The 6,000-nt window shown below is 47.1% G+C and overlaps 1 long non-coding RNA gene across 1 annotated transcript in view; it reads right to left on the bottom strand.

Annotated features, from left to right (window-relative positions):
* Positions 1-1,411: 1,411 nt before the first annotated feature.
* The window catches only part of LOC148005733 (uncharacterized), a 50,299-nt gene continuing 45,710 nt past the window's right edge, over positions 1,412-6,000 (bottom strand). Inside the window, exons 2-3 of the long non-coding RNA XR_015620784.1 lie at positions 4,303-4,439; positions 1,412-3,388 (exon numbers count right to left, since the gene is read on the bottom strand). This is a non-coding gene — a long non-coding RNA (uncharacterized LOC148005733). The remainder of the gene's footprint in view (positions 3,389-4,302; positions 4,440-6,000) is intronic.

Genomic DNA, 6,000 nt, shown 5'->3' with positions numbered 1-6,000 from the left:
TCAGTTGAACTGTTTGGGAAAGATTCGGAGATATGGCCTTGTTGGGGGAAGTATGTCACTCTAAGAGGACTTGGAGGTTTCAGAAGCCCATATAAGCCCCACTTAGGGTTCTCTCTCTGCTTGTGGACCATATGTAAGCTCTCAGCTACTACTTCAGCACCATGCCTACCTGCCCATCACCATGCTCTGTGCCCTCACAGTCACGGACTGTAGCCCTCTGGAACTGTGAGCCCCAAATTAACCTGGCCATGGTGTCTCTTCACAGCAGTTGAAAATAGCCGAGATGCCATATTCCTCCTCTTGCACTTGTCTCTCAACTCCCCGCTTAACAGCTCTTCTCCCTTTAATCAAGGATTAAGCCCTTGCTTCTCTGAAGTCCTACAGAGTGAAGTCTCTTTGTTTCCTTGCAATTACCTTTGTTTGAGTGATGTGCCCTTCTATGAGCTTTGCCTTTCTCCTCTATAAATTCATGGTACCTAGAAAGCAGTAGGCAAGAGCAAAGCCACTGTGATAATTTAAAGAGTAGGTTTCACAGACTAGAATTTGGGGAGCCGTGATCATCATGTACATCTAGCTGACCTGGAAGCTAAGGCTAACAAGATGAACAGAAGCTAAGTATCAACAAGTCACAGAAGCATAAAGAGTCTGGATCTTCTACACGGTTCTTGAAGTCTGTAGGAGTTTGGGTGGTGAGCTAATCAGATCTGTGATGAGGAACTATGGTTCTAATGACAGTATGGAAGGGCAGGCCAGAGAAGACCACTGTTGGCATGAACTTTACTCAAGATTTTGCCTTTCCAGGCAAGAGGTAGCGAGTGAATGAAACCAAGACAAATATTATTCAGTGGAACTCACAGCCAGGTTATTGGAGAACAGTGGAGGAAAAAACCCTCCAGAAGAGCTCTGAGACTGCCAGCTCATGGGTGTGAGAGTCGATGGTGTCACCCACCCGACAGGGAGGATGATTCGGTTAGACTGTCCAAAGGAACGCAGACAATCCCAGGATCTGTCTTTGTGGTTCTGCAGTTTAGGGGAGACAGCACATCTGAAGTTCAAGGAGGGTAGGGCTCAAGTAGAAAGTCAAAAGAGTAGGTGAGATCACACACACACACACACACACACACACACACACACACACACACAAAGAGAATACACATCAAAACAGAAGTGGGCTTCTAAGGAATGCCAACAGCAAATCTAAGGCCCTTGCTGGATTTTCGGACTCTGCACAGGGGATGAGGCTGCCCTGCAGGTGCCTGGCATCCTGTCCTCCAAGTTCCTGTGAGAAATGATTCTTGCAGTCTGCCATCTCTCAGAATTATTTTTCTGTTTGCTAATAATATCCAGGAACAAAAACCTCTGGCTCACCAGCTTGGGTTTAATGTGATAAAAATCCATATTCACCTTGAATGAGCTATTTCAGATAACAGAAATTTATTTGATCAGACTCCATTATCCCCTCATCTCTACCTTGCCCACAACAACGACAATGACAACGACAAAAGACTCCATCCAGAGGTTTTAGGAGACCATTGTTCATGGTCCTTCAGACCCTGGAAGTCGGCAACCACAAGAAGAGACATTAAAAATTAATGAATGTGCTATACCCGGTGTCTTGCAGTCAAGGATATTTAAGTAGATAAAAGAGGCATGGGGAGGGAAAGTCTTGTTGCTAATGTTTTCTTTATAATTATTAGGTGAGAGAGAGAGAGAGAGAGAGAGAGAGAGAGAGAGAGAGAGAGAGAGAGAGAGAACAGCTACCACCGAGACAAAATGAAAGGCGTGTGTTAGACAAGGCCAGGAGAGAGGACAGCACGCAGACAAATGGAGCACTCTCAGGCTCTGGGAGGGGGAGGAGGCACAGTGAGAGTGGAGAGCTGAGGAGAGGAGCAGCAGAAGCTTTCCACCCAGGGAGCTTCGCCTACAGCCTGACCAGCCCTGACTTGAACAATGAGGCTGTTTGGACAAGCCTGAGGCTAGTGGTAGAGACTTACATAAGAAAAACAAGTCTCTGGCTACTCTAGTCTCCATAAAGAAACCCCGAGCTCCTCTCCCACTGCAATCGTCTGTGGCCAAGGAGTGGTTTCACACAGTCCTGTGGCACCCAGAGAGGAATGTGCCCTTTGGATAATTAAAATGCCAGCCCTCCCGCTAAACGCAAGGGTATGTGCTGGGCTCAAAACAGATAAACCGGTACCTGCTTCCTTCCCATAAACTTAGAGGCCAAGCAGATCCTCCCCCACACGTCCCCCAAACACAGTTCTTAGTGAACTAGAAATGAATCCACTACACATTTTTTTTAAGTAATAGTACTGCAGGATCACAAACTCAGAACATGAACACATTTCCCAAATCAAGTCCGAAGCAAAAGGATTCTGTGTGTGGCTTACATTGTCCCTTGTAGGAAAGCCTGCAATACCATTCTAGAGAGAGGGTTGAAATGCTGGGGTTTACAGTTATATAAAGAGCAGATATTGTCAGGTAAGGAAGTGGACCTGTGTTCCATTATCTATGAAACAGCATGACTTTTGACAAACTTAGGTCAGGCGGGAGCTTGGGGATGTGCAGTGATCAAGCTGTCATCCCACATGGACCAATTGTTCAGTTTTAGATGGGACCATGAGCCAAAGGAACTCGGGGGAGAGTAGAACTGTACTTTCCTCCCTATGTGGTAGAGCTGAGTGGTACACTGCCTATTTGTCTAAGTTCTGCTGACCGGGTTCCCTTCCAGTCCCTCCCTGTCACTCTACTCCACTCCAATGAGACCGGACATTGACAGAGACCCAAGACATCACAGGCGGCTCTTGGCACAGGGCTCCAGTCACAGCTCTTCTCTCCCACATGGAGGGAGAAACCACCCTGGCTTTCGTGGAGATCTTGGCTTCTATGTGAAGTCATCTTTGCCACAAGACTGACCCAATAACTCAGGTTTTCCAGTGAGATTGTTTCTGGTTTCATTTTGCCATTCACTTCTATACCCAAACCACACTGTGTGTCAATGAGGTGCTGACTGCTGTAGGAGCTGAACCTGGAGAAGATGAGCAGCTCTGAGTCTAGCCACAAACACAAATTATCTTCTGTTTGGGATATATAGGATGGGAACAGGAGACAGACATTCAGGCAGATGGGGGTCCTTCCCTCACCAGCTCTATTGGCCCATTTTGGTTAGTCCTGTCACTTTCTTCCCATCTCGAAGTTGAGCCCTTCTTGCCTTTGCTCCCACCACAGTTGCCAGAAGCGCAGGTTTCCTCTGAGCCATGTTATCAGCCTCTCCTTCCTGTCAGTCATGATCTTGATAGCTGTCATCAGTCAAGTGGCCAACCTGTCCCCTTAGCCTCGGGCTCTCCATCCTCAGTCCCTCTGCCATTTTTCGTACTCGGTCACTTTCCTAAAATAGAAATCAGATTGCATCACTCCTTATTTAGAGACAATCATCAACTCACTGAGCTCTCGGTGTGACTGGGCTTCGCACCATCTGCAGGCACTTGGCTTAGGAAGAAGTGTCGTTGAAAGCAAGATGACTCAGCCAGGGGCTATGAAAGGCTGACTCAGGGCTCTCATCATAACTGCCCCTTATAACCCTAAGAGCTCATGTGACCCACAGATGTCATGGCTATCCTCCCAGTCAGGCCATTGACTCTGAACGTCAGATGAAGTCTGGGTGGCCAGGCTGGGGGACTCACCGGGATTTGAACTTTGAGTTGGGTTATGGGGGAAAAGGTAGCATGAGACTTTGTCTCTTTTTCAGAACTGCTGTTCTTCGCTTCCAGATATCCCTGCGCTGCCACTTTCTTTTCCCAAGTTCCCTGAAATGGCTTAGTAAGTGTGTCTAATTATCAGTCAATCACCGGCAGGAATCACCAGGCAGATGCTGTGCTCGGATCAGGCTTCCCACATGCGCTTCAGAGGCGGTACCTCAGCCAGTGCGGATCTGACTTAGGATGTGCCTGGAGCAGCCTGTGACCTGCCGTTTCAGCCCACCTCTCCTCACAAGATGCTTCCTAAGTCATTTGACCCCTCCTGTACCAAGAAATTGATCATGTCAGTTATAGTCATATTTTTCACGTAAAATCTCTCTCATGGTGGGAATCCTCTCCCTCTCCCTCTTCCACTGCCCTTCCTTGGTGCCTACAGCGATGGGCCACACTGCCAGTTCCGAGTAGGATTCCTAGATCCCTCTGCCCGCCAGGCTGGGAGTGCTTCATTTTCACATTTCGTTTTGGCTGCAAGTGTTAACTTTTCATTTCAGGAGGGGAGTGTGGGTTTTTCTTTCCCAATATCTATGTAATCCAGTATACATACGTTTATACTCACAGCCCCCTGCCACATGGGTCCTTCTCCTCCATTTCTCATTTCCTTCACACCAGAAGTCAGAACATTTCTGGTGCAGGCAGAGTCTGCGGGAGTTGTTGTTCACAGCTGGTGAGGGAAAGGGAAAACTGGGGAAGGAAAAAAAAATCAAGAGACCAAAAGGACAAAGGGCTCTTCAGGCAGAGGGAGCTGCTACCACAGGCTTGTGGAAGAACTGCTCCTGCAGTCTGCTGTAGACTTTGTTTTTGTGGCAGTGAACCCAGTCACCCCTTGTTTATTTAGACCCGTGAGCCTGGCTCTGCTCTCTAACTCTGCCTGTTCATATCTAATCATACTCCTAGCAAAGGCGTCTGTCATGGAAATGAAGTTATTTGCACAAAGCCGAACTAACCCTGAAGGGAGGAATTCAAGCTAAGAGACACAGAATTAAGACATAAATATTCAGAGCCATGTCTTCTTGCCTGGACTTCGTGTAAAACGCAGGCTGTGCGAGAACCTGTATGGGGTGTGGGGGAAGCGGGAGGGTTGGTCTGCTGTGGAAAGGGTAGAGAGAATGTGTGGTAAAGGAGAAAGGGGTGAACCGCTGGTCCCAATGCTGCTGAGGAAAAGAGCTGGGACTGAGAGGAGGGAGCTTGTGGGTCTGTGGAGGGAGAGAATTTCTTGGCATTTTCTGTGTTCAGAACTTCAACCTGTCTTCCACACCCTTTCAGTTCCCTACAGTGACTATCTTGGAGAAGTAGGCTGTACTTGGAATGTGCCTTCAAGCTGAGGAAGGGCCAGGCCGACTCATTCTAAGATGGATTATAGACACAGGTAGACGCCCGCCCGGTTCACAATCGCAAGGGAGAGCTGGCAAGAAAATAGGGAGAGAATGTTAAAAGATAAAAACACAATTCTCAGGATGGTATAAAGAAAACAGGGCTCAATTTTCCACTAGACTAGTGGTTCTCAACCTGTGGTTCTCCGGACCCCTTGGTGGGAATTCCCTCTGCTCTTTCCCTCAGCAGTGTCTCTGGAAGCATCCACCATCTTGAGGGCTAACAGGAATCCATGAAAGAACAAGCCTCCCTTGGAGCTTCTTGAATTATTAAACTATTGCCATGAGATGTCACTTGACAGAATATATATATATATATATATATATATATATATATATATATATATATATATATATACATATTCCCCCAAATCACTCTACAGAATATTTGAGGAGGAAAAGAAAAAATAACTGACAGCTGCTGAGGAAGTGGCTGGGAGAAGCTTCTACCCAAGACCACAGCTCAGCTACCCAGCCCTAGAAGCCACATGCACGGGACGCTATATGTACTGCTGAGCCAAAGAGGCTGCCACTGGGCAGGAAGATGAACAAATACCCCATTGGTAGAAGGATTAACCTAGAACGCGGGGCTCCAACCTTCAGCCCTCCTCAAGCGGGAGTGGGATCTGACCACCTTCTGATATATCGTTCGGTCCAAACAGCCAGAACAGTGCTTCCCTGGGCCCCTTCAACTGGGGGTGAGGGGAGACAACCAGAGACAAGAGAGAGGTTAGAAACGTAACCAGTCTATACACATTCTCATTTTCTCCATCAGATAAAAACTAGTCTCCCAATTCTCAACCGCAACCTCTCGAATTTTTTTCTATAAAAAAAAAAAAAACTCAGAAAAAAAAAAAAAGAAAAGAAAAAGA

The sequence above is a fragment of the Rattus norvegicus genome, chromosome 5 (genome assembly GCF_021556685.1).
Source record: "Rattus norvegicus strain SHRSP/BbbUtx chromosome 5, alternate assembly SHRSP_T2T, whole genome shotgun sequence".
Lineage (NCBI taxonomy): Eukaryota > Metazoa > Chordata > Mammalia > Rodentia > Muridae > Rattus > Rattus norvegicus.
Note: the sequence above shows the minus strand (reverse complement) of the source record. Positions and strands in the feature narration are given on the sequence as shown.